Here is an 18,812-nt window from a genome sequence, read left to right as displayed (position 1 = left end):
TTCAAGATGGCCAGCTCAACAGCATGGCGAATAATACCGTACACCTCTGTTAAATTTTCGGTCACTTTAAGTATAGGGTTGTCGAACGTAAGGTGAGAAGGGTACATGAATTAGACGGGATACTTCATCAGTTTTATACAAAATTGCTGATTGTTTAAAATGTGAGGAAGATCATGTTTTTCAATTAAAGAGAGCGAAGTTATAGAAATGATGTTAAAAAGTCAGTTTTAAAAGAGAATATTTAATTTCAGATTAATTTACCTTCTCATACAGAGAAACCATTTTTCAACTTATACTCCTGAAACTCCCAGCTTAATCATTCTCCAATATTGAAAGAAGACCCAACTTTGTTAGTCAAGAAAGAATAAAGTCTGAAAGTTAGGCAAAGTAAATCAGGTAGCATCAGTTAAATGAATGCCATTTCTGAAGGAAAGTACATAACTGAGAAGCGAGCGTTTCATCAAAATTCTTTTCATGCGCTGGTATGTCCATGTTAAATTTATGTGGGGACCCAAACTTTTGCAGGCAGTTAGGACTTTAGTTCATGTTGTAGGGTAGTGAACTGCCATTTACATGATTTAATGTGATGAAGTTTTCATTTGAAGGGATTTTAAAAATAAAGATAATTTATTTGTTAAATACGAGTAATGAATATACAGAACAAAATACATAGTTATATAACATAGTGAGGTGTTAAAGAAAATACAGTGACCTTCATGTTTGCTGTAATAAACAGAGTAGATTTTTCAGTTTTGGAGGAATTTATCTAAGTACATTAAAGCTAAGCGTCCACTTGTCGGTATCGTACGCAACGGACGTATCGCACGCAACGGATCGTAGTATTATTTATATATGTCACCGTAAGATTACAAACATCGTTAGATTACAATCTATCTCGAGAGATTGTAAACTGTCGAATTATTGTAAACCGTAACACCTGATTGCAATTTAACGCATTATTTTTCGCTATATTATAATCTATCGATGAGAAATTGTCAAATTGTCAACTGTCCGAAAGCTCTCCCTGATTGGTCAGTCTTTTTGTAAGATCGAGAGCGATGTAGAGCGGTCAAATTGTCAACTGGCGTAGAACGGAATGCATCTTGCGCGCTGATTGGTAGAACGTCAAAAAAGACAATGTTCTTTGCAACTCCCGGTGTCACAGCTCTTTGACGTGCAAAAATAAGTGACGGTTTAATTTTTTATAAAATCAAAAATTGTACTTAATTTTTAAGACTCAAATTACACACAATTAAAAATTGTATTAAAAATTGAAGTTAGTGACGAAAACGAATCGCTGCAAAACCGACTCCACGTAGTCTTGTCTGCCCTACCCCTAGAGTGCAATTCAAAACCGCGTAGGCGCGGAGGGACCGCCGGAGCCGTGACAGAAGTTATGCTTGCTGCATGTTGCATGCTTACTTCCATGCTGGGTCAATTAATATGGGATGTGTTATATTTTAAACAAAAAACTCAGTAGGTACGAGTTAAAAAATTAGAAGGTAAATAAATATTTTTATGATGTCATTTAATAGTATTTAAGAAGTTTACTGTTAGAATGCATGCTACAAATTTAGATGCAAAAAAATAACCATCATGCTGAGTTGTATTTAGAGTGGAAGATAACTCGTGGCTAAGATAATATTATTTAGATGCTCGACGCTTTATTAATTGTGGCTGACTTAGTAATTTAGAAGGCAACATACATTTTTGGGGGCGAATAATGATATTAAAAAGAAGCCTGTTTAATTAGCACCCCTTTTATTTTATTTTTAAATATTAGTTTGTATTTGAAGACAAAATACCTAACTATTTTTATAAGAGTTATTTTTATATAAATTTAATACTTGAAGAATTTTTGAAGAGCATTTATTTTATTTAACTGACACCTCTATTTCATTCCTAACTCTACGGGAACTCCATGGGAACAGAACGGCTGGTCGTGATTGGTCGATCTTACAAAAAGACTGACCAATCAGAGAGAGCTTTCGGACAGTTGACAATTTGACAATTTCTCATCGATAGATTATAATATAGCGAAAAATAATGCGTTAAATTGCAATCAGATGTTACGGTTCACAATAATTCGACAGTTTACAATCTCTCGAGATAGATTGTAATCTAACGATGTTTGTAATCTTACGGTAACATATAGAAACTCAAACAAGTGCGTCCACCTGTCCGCATCGTACGCATCGCACATCTTGTTTGAGTCCATTCAAGCTTAAGGCGAGGAATTGGTCAACAATAATTCCATAACCGGCACGCGCATCTAAGGCGCCAAAAGGGGTCGGAGCGTCTGAGCGGGGCGAGGATAACAATACGCGCGCTAGCTTATAACTAAAAGTCGTAAGCGACAAAATGGTTTTGTAATTTTAATATTTAGAAATGATAATTTAATAAAAATTCCTACTACCATTTTAAAGAGTATGTATATACTCAACTACTAAAAAAGTTAAGAGGCTTAAATCGGTTCCGTTTGCCCATAATATGTGAATCTCTTTTTAAAAAGAGGTATGTTTGATATATTTTTCTCTGTTATAAAAGTTACCTAATCATGTTTCTACAACTAACAAAATAAGGCTTATATCATGAACTTTCAGGTAACCAAGTTGTATTTTGATCCGTTTTGTATTTACTGAGAAAAATTGACATCCTTGGCGCCAAAAATTCCAATTCGTCCTCTTAAGTACTACAAGCAAATAAAGCTTATTCATAATCAAAATTATAATCTAATACACCCCAAGAACCTAACCATCTAGGTATTAACCGCTAAAGCAAAGTCAACCTCATTTAAGATAACTGATTATACTTCACAACCAACTTCAAGACCACATAAATCTTTCTTGGAACTAAAAAAAGTTTTAAAACGAGAAAACCAAGCGAAAGTATTGCCAGTAGATCGCTCCGGTGTAACCGGTAAAGATATTACGAAACCTCGACTCCGTTTATACTTGATTTTATGGACACAATTGTCACCTGACGAGAAAATGGGGTGACACTATAAATGCTTGGGTCATTTTGAGAAATGTACTGGTTTCTGACAATTGTGATTTTGTAATATTGTCCTGTTGTTAAAGAGCTTCAATTTGGACATAACCAGTTGGTAATTTGACCATTATGTGGATTAAACTAGGGTTGTATTAAGAATATGGGTTGGGTCCCCGTTGATGTTTAATTTCTTTATGCTATTTCAAACAAAGGAATGCTTTTCCGTTCTATTATTGAAGTAGTGTTGAAAGAAAAATAACAAAGAAAATTGCGCTCTCTTTGTGAGATATGATAAAGAATGATAAGACGTTCACAATATGTATGTATTGAGTAATATGTCTACGTTTGAATCGATAACAGGTGCGCCTCACTTCACTTTTTTATTGTTTGAAAGTCTTAGTTTCTTGTTTGTTGAAAGTTGAGAATATTTTCAATCCAGTAATATAGCAACTAATTGCAAGAGAGTGATCAATAAAAAAGACAGGCTGGTGAAACTCATAAATATTAGATCTCTGCATATTTTCCAGCGAATGTAACCCATAACTGTTCTTGTTTAATCGTTGGTCCAATCCAAGTTAAAGCATTTCATTAAAATGTAATATAAAAAAATCTTTTTAACATTCCGAACTTTTCACTGGCTGCATTTTTTTTAACGCTGAATACTATTTTAAAATGTAAACTAGTTCGCTGCAGAATATTCAGATTCACTTCATTAAAATAATGAAAGCTGAAAAGGTCTTTCAAAAAATGTTGGATGAATAGTTTTACAACTATTCGTCCGAGGGTGAGAGAGTATGTATCCAACGGCCTGCAGGTATATGTTTTAAAGGTTTCACCTATGGAGAAAATGTTGGACTCTATGTATGTTGGGAAAGGATTGAATGGGAATCGATCATTATGTTTTAGGAATTAAACGAAAGTGTTAGGTATTCAAAAAATAATCTGAAATTAAATTAAAATAATTAAGTAATTTAATATCATATATTGTTAATGTCTTTACATAGATATTTGCATATTTACAATACATATAAAAACTATCCTAGTAATTAATAATGATTTAGATTTGAATATTACCTCGACATATGTAAATACTTACATAAAATTGTCAGTTAGTCGCTGCATGAAAGTAATCTATAGATTCCAGAGGTTAATAAATAGGTACATATTATTATTTGTCAACTTGTAATATTATTTATTATCTTGTAAATAAACCTTAAAAAAATTAACACCAAAACGCCAAGGGTCGAAGAGACCGATACAGTTATTAATTAGAATTTATTTTATTTTATCACGAGTTAAAGCAAAACTTTTTTGATTTATTAATGCAGAGTTCATGTCACGCTCCGGTTGTCTGGTCGTTGTTTTTGTACAGTCGACGACACAAGCCGTTCAGGGTTAACCAGACATTTGCTGCAAAAACAGCCAGACATTTGTTTAAAAAATTATAGAGGCATTTCGCATTTTTTTTTTTCATTTTATTGTTTTTTGTACATTTTGCACTCAAGTTTTAACCCACTTTTGCCGCTATCTGTACAGAAACGGGGCATCTATCTGCATGGACGTTCATTTATAAATAGCTCTCAACTTTGACGACTGATAATAAATGAAGTGGCTTCACGATGATGAATTTACTGTTTTATTTGTACATTTATTTAAAATCTATATACGGACTTGTAATTTAGCAAGTTAATGTCGACTACATGGAAATTCCATTACTAAAAATTCGGTAGTATTTCGTTTTCGTGCATGCATGAGTGCACCTTAAATTGGGTGAGTTATGAAGTGGTGCGGTCGTCACTCGTCACGATTAGTCACGCATATCGTTTACGACACCAATTCATCAGGTTCATTACCTTTAAATTGTTTGACTTAAGTTTCATTAAATATTTATTCATCGGAATTGGGTTGATTGGCGCTGCCAGATTTCACAATATTTTACAGAAATTGTAACTAAACGTCTGTTGATTTTATAATACTGAATGAGATTATGTCAATACGAGTCACAGAATTGATGTCAATCGGTTGTGAATTTTGATCGAAATTTTCGGTAACAAAATATTGATATCGACAAAGTGATTTAATATTCTTTCAATCACTTATCTTTATCGATAAACATTAATCCATTGACAAGAAACAGATACCAATAATCAGCAGTCTCGTGACTTGTTACACTTAAAATCGAAGTGAAAACTTATTAAGGACGGATCTTGTGAAGGTTTCACTGACACTAATAATGTACGAAGGAGACTCGATCGGTGACATTTGTCATGAGTGAGTGAGTGAGTAACTGAGACTGGTCTCTCCACTTTCACGTTCGCATTTACGGGTTAAATCGATACCTATATGCCTACTTTTGGCTGATGTAAGAAGTGTAACCAGTGGGATATTTTATGTTCCAATACTGATATTAAATTTAGTGTTTTGCATAATTGAATTGCAGTTTTTGGCTGTGTTAATTGTTGAGTTAAAGGCCGATGTTACGAGATTTTCGATAATGTCTTAATTTTGATTGCCACAATTTGAGCCTTATAAGCGAAGCCATATTCTCCAAGTTTACCAATTTTGCAATCAGCTCAGCATCTAATTTCGATTGCTATTGCCAATCAATTGATGCACATGTTTCAATTTCCTATCCTGATTATTTGCCCTCTATCGATACACTTGTACAAAACATACAATTGATATTAATTGAAACATGCAAAGACTACACAAAAAAAGTATAAACCAGCCCATTATCATGACTAATAATAATTGTATTGCACCCTAAAAGTCCCCTATGATAGATGGGGGCCCATCTGTCCAGCTCTCACACATCTGTTTTACCATCTGCAAAACTCATAATCTCATTTCAAAAGAGTTTTAAATCTAGTATGACTATAGACAATTTTTGGTTAGGGAGAAAACTATTTGATTACATATTATAGTGGAGTATTAAACTATCACAGATGGACATCAATTAAAATAATTTTAAATTGTGAACACCAAGTAAGTATGTTTTGCTAAAAAATAGATAAGTATAAAGGTAACCCTTGCATTTGCCCGTTTATTTTAAAACCTCTTTTAATAAGAAAAGGGTGACCCTATAATGGTGTCCCGTAATTGTGGGCAATGCCATGAACTGTGAACGAATGGAGACTCTACTTAGTACTAAGCAATGTTACATTAGAAAATCCGAAAACACTTGTCCCTACTCCAAAATCGACCAATGAATAAAAGCATGTTAACAATAGGTTGAATTAAACGTTTGAAAACAAAAGTGTTCTCATAGAAACATCAGAAACTCTTGACACGTGATGAAACGACAATAACAAAACTTTCGGTCCCAATTGTAAGCCGTCAGATTTACACCCCCATTCTAAAATACATGGTGTTGTAATATATGGGTGTGCCGCTATACGCTCTCCGCCCTACTAACTCATTCATGGATCCCTGCGTTTATGAATGGCTAAAGTTGCCGTTTTGCCGCGTTTGCGCAAATTTTATGGCAATGACGCCTCGCGGGGTAATGTCGCTCTGACGTACGGGCAACTTTTTGCGTTTGTGTTTTGTTTTTTCCCGTGTTCCTTTTTCGAGATGGTTTGTTTTTCTTTTTGTGAATGGCCAGTTTAATTGAAATTATGAGTTAGAGTTAGTATGTGTTTTGAAAGAGTTTTCATTTGGAAATCGAGCAATAAAAAAACTGGGCCATTGCTGTGCCTTAGTTAATTGGAATTTTAAACCTAATGGTGGTCCTATTTTTGGCATATAACTATGCAGAATTGCTACTATAGCCAAATTAAAACAATTATTCAAGAGTATTTTTAGCTCATAATATCTCGTGTCATTTGCTTCTGTAGACCATTTAAAATTCTCGGAACATTAAATAGGCAGAAGTTTTTGAACATTTATGAGGAAGGATTATTGAGTTCGTAAAACTGGACAGAAAGTTGTAAATGGTGGGTACTTAGTGCCTTTTTTGTCATAAAAAGTGCCTAATTTTACTAGAAACCGTAATATGAATATGATAAGGCTGACGCCATTTTTATATTAAGTGGGAATTATTTTTAGCAAATCATCTTCATCGCACTAAGAGCTACAAACTGAAAAACTTACCTACTATTATATTAGTTAGACAAACTATCATTGGAAGTGCTTTGAATTTATATTTGGTAGCAATCAAGACCAAATGAACCGCAAGACCTAACAGATACTCATAACATGGTTATCTTATTACACACTGCGGCAAAATTCAGTACAGAACTCCTAATAGGTACTACATACTACTAATACGTAGTAATATCAAAATAGAGTGTCATTAAAAGCCGCTAAAATGTCGCTTCCCGACATTTCGTTCGCGACACGGTAACCGCAAAACTAGGCATTAATTCGGCGAGTTGCGGCAGAGTAGCGCCGCTCTAAATCCACTTCAAGCGTTGGTTTCGCAAGAGAACTGTCAGCCATTGAGATACCGCATTCTTGTAGGGTCGAGTTACGCGGAATATGTCATAGCCATGGAGAATAAAATGGAAGAAAACTAGTGGAGATGTCATAACACAATACCTATGTCCTAAGAAAGCGCAGAAATGCGGGTTTTCGGGTGACGAGGAACTTTACTAGCTCCTAAATTAAGCTCCTCGCTAAATTAAGAATCAATCAAGACCAATCTTTGTTGCATTGGTCGCGACTTAACAAGGAATTCAAACACCTTATTAGCTCGCGCGTGACTTACCGTTCTTATGGAATCTCCGCTATCTTTCCTTCCTCCGTGGTCATAGCGATGAGAATACGACTGTTTTACACGTAATGTAAAAATTGGAACTCTTTTCCTTTTATATGATGTCAGGTTTGACGATATGTCACCTCTGATTTTCTCGAAAAGACTCGAGACAGGGAAATTCATATGGAATGACTCGATTTTTCGCACTGTTCGTGTCTAGATCTCTTGTCTGAATTGAACATATTAATATACTAGCTTCTGCCCGCGACTTCGTACGCGGATCCTGTCCCTTATGCCAGCGACTACGGGGTCAGCAAAATCAAAGATCTGAATCGTCTGATATTGAATTTTAAGGGCCCGTTGACTTGAAAACAACGGAATACGCATAGCCATTAGAAACGTTCCATATATTTAATTTTTGTACTTCATTATTAATATATGAGTTTTCAAAGTTAATGAACAGTTAGTTATATCAGTCACAAGGTTTTACCTTTAAGATCTTCAGTGGTATATAATATCGAAAAAAACATAATCATTCTGGCAATTTCGATCATGACGTAGGTTGGCAAAAATAGTTAACAAAGCCAAAACATTAAAAAAAATCTATAAGCATCATAAGAAAATTGCCAAGTTACATTAAATTGACACCTCAAAAACAACGCAGGTGGTCGAAAATGCTCTACTTATTAGTTCAAGAAAATCTGCAGGTTCCTCAAAAAATCTGCTTATTACAGAGTAATACAATACAATACTGAAGATACATAATACAATAAAGGTCAAATTACTTGGATATGTCATGGCCTGTTGAATGCGCTTGCTCTTTGCATCGACCTTGTACCGGGTTCACTCGTGTGAACTTTGATTTGTATTCGTTAGGTATTGTGTAAGGTGTTTTATTGATTTGATGAGTGTGTTGAAAACAGTTTTATAGTACATATTATTATGGCTGTGTTTATGGCTTTGATTTCAATAAGCATCTGCTTTTGCAAGATCAACAATATATCAAACCTCTGGCCGCATCATACAATAATACTATCCTGAAAAAAAAAAACGAGTAAAAATCGGTTCGGTAGTTTTTGAGTTAATAGCGAACAAATATATAATACAGACGCAGCGGAGGAGTTTAGAGACTCTCTCGAGAATGGTATTAAAATTCAGAATTGAGATCATTATCATTAAGCCTCATTATTATTTATTCGGGCCCATCTTAAGTTTAAAACAATAAATCACACAAACGTTCCAAAAACATTCTAAATTACTTGTAAACATTTAAATTATTTCACACATCTAAGAATTTATTTATAAATCTTATTTCGGACTTCTAACATAAATAAAGCAGAGACACTCTAGTTTAATTTAGTTTTTTCTCTTCATTTTCATCTTAGGATTGTCTTTGGTTATTCTGTCCCTTCCTTGTATGTAACCTGACCTCCTTGCTCCGAATACAATGGCACTCAACTATACTGCTTTGTTTGACATCAATTGCTGTTCCCATTTTGAATGCTCAAATGCTGCTCCTATTAAAACCAGCAATGTATTTCTTTGTTGCAATATTGTCGTGGTTTCTACTACGGTTATGTAAAGTGTGTGAAATATAGGGCATTTCTCAATGAAAGAGTATATGTATGAAAGTAGGTTTTAGTTGTTAGCGTCTATCGAGGTTCGTGAGTGATGCAACAGGCTTTTTTGTTTTACCGTCTGTCTACTAATAGGAGCGATTCTCACGAGTACTGAGAGACTAAGAACTGACTAATGTCATTGTAATACAGACTATTCACAGTATCGGATGATAAAATAATGACGCAGAAGATTAGGTATTTTCATCCTTTTTTAATGTTAATCCCGATAATACCATATTCTATACTTACTAGGTGTAAAATATGGATAATAAAGATAACTGACTCATCTAGAACACACACTTGAATCCAAAACATCCACTCGATTGAAAACAAATCGATAACATCCAACATACGTTGAACAATCGGATAACAGCGATACTCCATCAACGCGACAGAAAAACGCAAAAGAATTTGCATTCGATTAAATTAATGCCATATTGCAAAATGGCGGCATATTTTGGAGGGAAATATAATTATATTCACGGCACGACTTCGATGAAAATGGTAGAAGATTACTACAATTTGCCTTTCGAACCGATCGACGGGAAAAATCCTATCAAATCAAGAAGTGGATTTCTGCCCCCGATTTTTGGCAATTGGAAGCTCCTCAATTTATTCGTTTATTGTAATTTATTACTCTAGGGACTAGTTCTAGGATGATTTGATACGTAGTGGAAATGTGTGAGTAGTAAAATGGCGGATGTGTCAAAATGTCGTTATGGTTAAAATATGTTGTTTGTGAATGCATTTAATAAAGTCAGATTTGGATGCTATTTTTATGTTCTTAGTTTCATTGTTAGCAGATTTTTTTAATGTAGGTACCCTGGGAAACTATTCACGTAATAAAAATGTAGATTGATATTATAATAACTCAGGGCAGTAATTGTCAGCACTGAAAAACATAAAGGTTTGCAAAAAAGCGTGGAAATAAAAACGGCAACAGTATTGAACTGAACTGAACACAAATTGAGTTTTAATTGAACGCGTCCAATCCTACAGTTTTGTCGAATTGTTCTCGTGTTCATGTGCATTTTGTATATTTCCATTTTATAACTATTAAACCAATTAATTTTCCGTGACAGCTTTGAAAAATACTTTATTGTTTATTTGTGCATTTGACTACGTTTCAACAATGCGTTTCAATGAGCTTTTGTCTATATTGTAATTATTTTAAATGGCAATATTTGTTTTGCCAGTGTATTCTAGTCAGATGCACAAAATTATAACAAGCAAGATGGCTTTAGTGTAAGTAAGTTTCTAATTCTATATTTTCAGTCATTGCACTGAATTTCTTAGTAACAACATAGTTCCAAGTTATTTCTTCATGTTCTATATTGGTATTTTTGTCAACATTATTCTTGAAATAAAAAGTTATTACCGCTTCTTGCCTCACCAAAAAAGCAACGTTTTAATCACTCAATATCTTCCACATTATCAATTAACCAGTTACGAAACTTGTATTACGTAAACAATTTAATTCTACCCAACAGTTGCATGTCTCATTATTGACATTGAGCGTTACGTCAACTTACCGTCATGGGAAGACATCCATAGCCAATGAGACCGGTTCCAAAGAGTATAGAAAGGGACAGGGGTCACTTTCCCATGAATCGATGGGTTTTTGCTCAAACATTATGGGCATACGAGTTACTCGAATATGGTATCTTGGTATGGTATCTTTTTTTGAACATTGTAGAAATTGTGACGTGGGACCGTGTGATACGAAAGGATGTGTGTTTAACCAATTGCGTGATAGAAAGGAGGTAATGTTTTTATTACAAAAACTTTTTTTGCGTAATGTGTTCTTTGATTCTATACTTGTAAAGTATAGTGCTTAATACAGTAACGTTTATTTTGACAACTTAACGATCTATTGTCTCTCTCCCTTACACTAAATAGTTCTTGCCAAATACGGCTCTTGTCAATGTGATGTAATTGCCATAAGTAAGATTCAACAGGATTTTTTCAGAAGATGGATGTTAATGTTACTCATAAAATGTTACTTAGGTAACCACAAAAATAATATAATCTTTGCTGAATAAAGACTCTTTATATCATATCACCTAGTGAGTACCTTTTTTGATTTTTTGATGAGATAATTTGCCAATATGATTTGGCTACTATGCTACCACATTATGTATTCAACGGTTAAAATTACAGGCCCCTTAATAATACGTATAACTTACTTTATTTTCGTAACACAAAATATTACACATAACTACATTACATGTACTTGCGAAATGATATATTAATACATATATGGCCAATTAAATCATTTAACTCAACGAGCATTTGATTGAAAAATTCGATATAAACTACACGCCTATATAATTTAGAGCCATTAAGTAAAACATTTGAATACCGGTCCTTATAATATGTATTGAAAAACGTGTTTTTTTCGTAGGATATGGTATGGCATTTGCTCTGTAAAGACACGTGCGTTTAATACCAGAAAAAAATACGATACGAGCTTAACTTCTACAATTATTTTTTGTGTGTATGACGGCCATACCACTTATATCTTGCGGGTTCACTCACATACAAAAAAAAACGACTCCAAAAAAAGATTCAGTACCCCTCTTATTCCTCATTTTGAGTAATTAATTTTCGGAGAATTAAAACACGTATTTACAGATTATGAACACAATGTTACCAATGTATTAACAACATTGTTAGCACAAATTTCTCACAAGTCGAAAGAAGCATAGCCATATAAGTTGTTGCACTTGATAAGCCGACGAAGAGTCATTCAGTGTAGGTGCACTTTTGTTCACAGATGGTCAATATTACGTAAACGGCGCCTTTGAGTCGCCGACTGTACTTACAACTGTGAATGTACCTATAAATGGGTAGACAGGAACTATTTGTTATTCTATGTATTGTTTTTAGTTTCCTATAAATTAAATATCAGAACCACTATTTGTAATTCTGTTATTTATTTAGTTTATTCAAATTCTAATTATCACAGATCACAGTAATAGGTTCTTGGTTGGTATCATCATTTATTTAGTTTAGAATTAATTATTATTTTGTAAATACATAGATTTAGTTAATCTTAGTCAAAAACCTAGTATGTACATTGTGTATTAGGTACACCATAATATTCACGACATATCTTATTCTTGATTCTTACTGGAAACATGAAACATTAAGACACAAGACAGAAATAAAGGTATAATCATATTAATTCTTCATGACAATATTAAGTCAAAAATATTCTTCCTCTTAAGAAGGAATTCTTATTAGTCAGTTTTAGGCACTAACAAACGCTAAGTTTAGTCTAGCAACTACCACAAAACTATAAACAGTAATATTATAGTAGCAGACTTCCTTTCTGAGTCTTAAATGCGTTGATAATTATAGCCTCTCGTATGTCAACATAGGACTTTATAAATGTGCCTACAAGCAGGATACACAGCGATGTACAAGTTTGCACCTAATAACTTTGCGTGTCTGAAGTTAGTCATTAGACGCTTTGAGCATGCGCAGTAGTGATTCCTTCTTCTTCCTACCTTTTAGCTTTTGGCGCGGACCGTTGTCCTCTTCTTTCATTTCGCTCTGTCATGGACATCTTCTTCGAGTTCGCATCTGTCATATCTTTCTTTATCTTTTTAATTTGTTTTTTATTTTGGACTAACGTGATATCACTAGTTACCAACTTGTGGGGTGGTCGACAAGATCTGTAGGAATAAATGCGAGGATTCAAATGGCTAACTTTTACGCAAAGGTATCATTTAACACTATTTTTAGTGTAATAAAGTGTAGTATACAAATATGTAGATATTCTAAGTGTATGCCTTCAGGCGACGGTTGTGTACATGTTAATGAATACGCAGACGGACATGTATAGGGTTGACACGTGTCAAAAACTGTCGAAGTTGCAAACAATATGTTTGGTTAGTGACAACGACCGCAGCTCAATTTCGTGTTTTTTCGATTTAGCTACCAGATATAAGCTGTGGTTAGTTTATGTCTCAAGTCAATGTAAGCATACATATTTTGAAGTTACTTTTATTTAATTAAAATTATTTTTGTAATAAAGTGAACCTGTATTGCTTTTTATATGCATACCTATATGTCGGATCTGTCAGGACTTCTGAAAAAAAATCTTACACCAAAACACTTTTAACATACATATTTACTACCCAAAGTAAATAAAACATTCAAGTAAATACGAACACGAAATCTCTTAAGTAAATAAAATTCAGATGTACGAGTACTTAAAGCTACGTTTATTTACAAACAAGAATAATCAAACGCAGTACCAACACTTTACGTACTACAGAAGCTAAAGTCAATCAAAATAAAGTGTCATTTGCTACCATTTGCCACGCTTCAGAAACTCCGCTGTTTATCAAACTACGACAAATGGTCTTAAGTTACAGATTACTTTATGTAAAGGAAGAGTTCTTACAACTTCGTAACTTTGTTTACAGCCGAGATATGTTACGTTTTCAGGCATCTGGAAAATCCTGTTGAATTGTATTTTGTAGTAAATTAAGGCTTTGTGGTGTAGTCTTATTGACAGCGGGAGGTGTTCTTAATTTTCAAGTTTCTTCATCAAACTCAAACTCAAAATTTGTTTCGATCCGGCGATCGATTTCCCTCTCCTGCCTGTTTTCGAAAGAGACTAGCTGGCCCAAGTAGATGTACTCGTCGACATAGTGTAGAGCTTGCCCATCTACCTCGACCCTACGTTTCGTGCTGTTGGTCATTGTGTGTGTGTCTTGGTCATGTTCATTTGAAGGTCATTTTACTATTCATATTTAATACGGGGCATATCATCTCCAAGATTCTATAAATAAATAGATTGTTACTTTGGATTTTACGTTACCCTAGGGGACATTCCATTGTCACTGCTACCCGCTAACTGTGGGACCTTAGCCTTATAGGTTTGAATGGAATTAGAACTTCTCAGGTACGCAATTCCTATCATTCTGCACATTGGTTTACAAACTGCTTAATGTTTTTGAAGTTACTGAAATATAAGCCTCATAGTTGAGTGCAGGAGCAGCAAATATTGTCATCATTTATTTCTGGATCAGTTAAAGATGTACTTTATGACTTATTTGAGTCTAATAATTCAACAAAACAGCTCACCTATTTCTACACGTAAATTGCTGTCATACTTTCAACAGCGACGATTAAGACTTTAAGATGACTAAAAAAAAAAACAAAACAAACATTCTGGTATTCCCAACCGTATTTAAGCTCACATTTGTGGTAAGTAACGAACTATCATTACTCTGGAAAACAAATGTTCTTACGAACGCGAACGGTACGTAGGTACTTGCGGTTAGACTGACAAGTGACAGCCCTAGCCTACCTCGGGACGATAATGAAATGAAAAGGTCGATGCCCTCCACAATATTCATACATATCTGTTTTTGCTATACTATATATGTAGCTAGTTTTTGTATAATATTTTTCAATGATTGATTGATTGGTTAGCAAAAAGTTATGATGTCATGGTTTTCGAAGAACGAAGATAAGTTTTTAATGGTTATTATGTCTTAAAAGTTCATTATATTAACTAATAGTTTTATCCTAGTGTTCCGGGTCCTGTGAGAACTACTTCGAGCTCGAAAAAAATCCTTTCAACGTTAGATAGCCTATTTATCGAGGAAGGCTACTTTTTATCCAAGTTTGAGCAGAAGTTCCCACGAGATGCGGGTGAAACCGCCGGCAGAAGCTAATCTATCTAATATACCTATTACCTTCTACTAACTTAAAATCTCGTAATCTATTCTAGATCAAAGCTAGACAAACTTCTATCAAATGAATGCCCGTCTAACACGGGCGTTTCAATTAATTCTCTAATAGCCATTACTAAGTGTTTGTCCGTTAGTCCCGTTACTCTAACGCTAGGAGATAGTTCGGGGAATTAAAGTAAAAGGGCTATATATTGAAAAGATTTTTTTAAAACGGACCAGTAGTTCATGAGACAAGCCCGTTCAAGAAAACAAACTCTTCAGCTTGGGGTACTAAAAAGTTTTGTTTTTAATGATGTAATTGAAGTGACTTTTCTACACACCTTCTACTAACTTACAATCCTATTCTAGTTTTAATGAAATGAGCTCTCTGTCTAACACGGGCGTTTCAATTAATTCTCGAGTAGCCATTACTAAGTGTTTGTCCGTTAGTCCTGTTACTCTAACGCTACGAGATAGTTCGGGGAATTAAAGGGCTTGTTCGAGATTAGAATAGAATAGTAGGTGTAGATGATTAGTGTTCTTTTTGGGTGTAGGAGACTAGGAGAAAATGGAGGGGACGCCAAATTCAGTCCTTGACTCAAAACTTTGTGGAAGAAAGGAGTATACATATACAGCAAGTTGGAATAAAATTGTCTTCAATGAGTCAAATGATTTTGACATTATTATCAAATAATTAAGAGTAAAACAACCATAATAAACATTAGTTTATTGGGTTGGTTCCTAGTAAGAAAACTTACAACAATAATTATTCAGGATACATAGGTGTTTATTCAATCTATTAGCACTTCTATATAAACGTATCTTGTACTAACTTAATTTTAAAATGTTTTGTTTTTCTTTCCAGGTAAGATCTCGAGAACTCCCGTAAACACCACGATATTTGATGCCCTGTTAATAAAATGAAGGTAAATTACTTAACAAACATTTTTATTTGCAAGATTTACGACTGCTTGTTTACAAGGATATCAGAACAAGTACGCAGTAAAATTTTAAACGTTCACCATTTACAAAATCAGAAGTTTTTTAGGTAATGTAGTACTTAGTCATTAACAAATAGCAACTTGGCTTTGTTGAAATTTATATTATTTACGAGAACTTTTCAGGAAACTCTTTTATTAGAAAAAAAATAAATAATAATAATTCCATTCTCAGGTACGCCTTGTACTCATCTTTCGGCCGTTTCCAATATTCTATCTGTTGATTTTGCTTACTAGAGATAGGCATTTGATATTACGTGTAAAGGGCTAATGACAAGGGCTGCGGGATTGTTCGAAAGAGTTACCGCGGCATAAAAGGCCTACGACGGAACACGACGGTTTTTAGTCAGTAAGAGTCTGACACTCTCTTACAGCTGCAACCCACAGCGGGAGGGGTCATTTGATGATTTTTGACGTCGTTAAAAAAAAGGCTAATGACAAAATCCTATCTCTACTAAGCAAAATCACAGATAGACATAATATTGGGAGCCTTCCGCTCCTTTAGAACACAAATAAGGAGCTATATTTTACACCTACCTTCAATTAATCCGAATCGTGATTACTCGTGACTTATAAATCTTGCTCTCCATTGTACTTGAGAGGCACTAGTCGGAATAAGAACATTCGTCAAGGGGCTTCAATGCCATGGGCCTGATGGAACACCTTGATACCAGTTGTACTTAAATGAGAACATGGATTTTGTAAGTAGTAGTGGAAGGACAAGGTATGTGAGCGATAGAAAGAATTTTAAATGATCGGACATACCTAAAATGTTATATTGAGCAACAAACACAAAAATCAAACATCCGAATTGAGATTAACCTCCTCCTTTTTAAGTCTGTTGAAAAGACTCTAAGAAAATCTTTGAAAGTAAGATAAATTTTTATCCTCTATGAATCTAAGTTAGCCCTTTCCTATTCATAATATTTTTAAACCAGTTACTCTTTCCAATAATAAATTTTAATATCGACAAAAGATGTAATTCCTGAGTCACTAAAAAACATATTTAATTCAGCACAAAACCTTCTTTTCACGTCAATACCTATAGGTATTATTTAGCGTATATTGTCAACTGTCATATCCGTTCTTCTTTATTCCTCGACCAACGCTATAAGAAGTCGGTCTTACACGTCGCCCATTCGTGTCGAAGTAATCACTAACAATTGTTATTGTTAACACACACAAACACACACACACACAGACGCAAGTCCTACGTATCGTGAGGTGAATGAACTCCGAATCTATTTTATAAAATTTATAATCGAAGCTGTGGTCGGTACTGTGCCAAGTAAAACAACGTTAGTGTATGAATTTATGGTATCAAGTGCGATAATGTTGATGAGAGTTAAAGATTTTGCTTTTAACGTTGACGATAAAGGGTTCAAATGTTACTCGATTTGTTTTATTTGCGTATAAACGCAATATTTGAATTAGCTTTTCATTTCGCTTTCAGGCATTTTCCGTAGTTCTACTGTATTTGTAAAACGAACTTATGAATATTGCCTACTTCCTTTCGATCTATCTCAATTATACATGTTATCAAAACTTCACCATAAATCATACTTATAATAGGTTAATCTTGTTTGTGCAGGTGTTATAATGCAACATAACCTCACTCCACTTACCCAGCTGACTAACAACATTATCAATGAAAATACATATTCGCACTATTTTAATACAAGAAATAAGCATAAACTGTGTGTACCCTTTCACCGGCTTCATAAAGTGCATGGTTCATTTCTGGGTCTAGGTATTCGTTTCTATAATAAACTTCCTCTGTCTTTATTAGAACAGCCGTTTAATAAATTCAAAGAACAAATTAAGGCTATTCTTATTCAAAAGGCATATTATACAATTAACGATTATTTGAATGATAAAAATAGTTGGTCGCCATGTTGAACGCAAGACAGCTATATTATAATTGCCTTTTTTTTTTTTTTGTGAATGACATCTTAATTTTACAATCAATTATTATTATTCATTTTTTTTTTACAATTTTATATTTTTATTATTGACCTTACTTGGTTTTACATTATTGACAGGATACATTTACTGTATTTATTATGTTTTATTTAAATCATCTATTTATATTTATTTTTTTTTCCTTTGGATTACAGTAAATAAGGACCACTACTTAGCGATAATTGATCCTGATATTGAGTTGTGTAGCGGTGAGTACGTCATGCTCCCTTAGACGGCACTGCTTGCGGTAGCGTCGGCGGTCGGGTTGCTTCCCTCCCTCAAAGATGTGCGAGGGGGGCGATGGCTGATCCTCGCGTTATGCTCGTGAACGGGTGCTGCTTGTGGTGCCAGGTCGTCTTACTGACTATACTATAAGTAGTATTATATAATTTTGTAGACTCTTTTCTTATACTTCTTTTTTTTTTACTGGCTGAGCGGTCCAATTTACTAGATTCATTACTTACCCATGTTGTACATTACACAGGGTTGCAATAGAATATCACATGAAGGTGGGCACTCCCTCATAAACTATTATAAATATTGGAGGCTATACATTTTTTTCACATCATATTTATTCAATGCTTGAGTTAGACAAGTCACGTAGGGTGAGTGCTAGCTAGCATGTGGTGGATTTTATAAATCATTTTTAAATGTAATTTTATTTTATGACAATATTGCGTATTGCATACTGCAATACTCACTGTACTTTGTTGAAAGGTTCTTTTAACCTACAGACAGACATGACGTGTTGCTGGGGAGTTTGTTGCGCCACTTCTTCTTCCCAGCAAAAACACATAGGAAGTGGTGAAGGGTGGGCGTTTTTGGGGGCTGTCTTATGTAATTTTTTTTTCTG

General features: G+C 34.2%; 1 protein-coding gene across 1 annotated transcript in view; it reads left to right on the top strand.

Annotated features, from left to right (window-relative positions):
* LOC124635136 overlaps positions 1-18,812 on the top strand; it is a 129,688-nt gene that overhangs the window by 43,907 nt on the left and 66,969 nt on the right. The window lies entirely within an intron of this gene.

The sequence above is a fragment of the Helicoverpa zea genome, chromosome 12, assembly GCF_022581195.2.
Source record: "Helicoverpa zea isolate HzStark_Cry1AcR chromosome 12, ilHelZeax1.1, whole genome shotgun sequence".
Lineage (NCBI taxonomy): Eukaryota > Metazoa > Arthropoda > Insecta > Lepidoptera > Noctuidae > Helicoverpa > Helicoverpa zea.
This window is presented reverse-complemented; position numbering and strand designations above follow the sequence as displayed.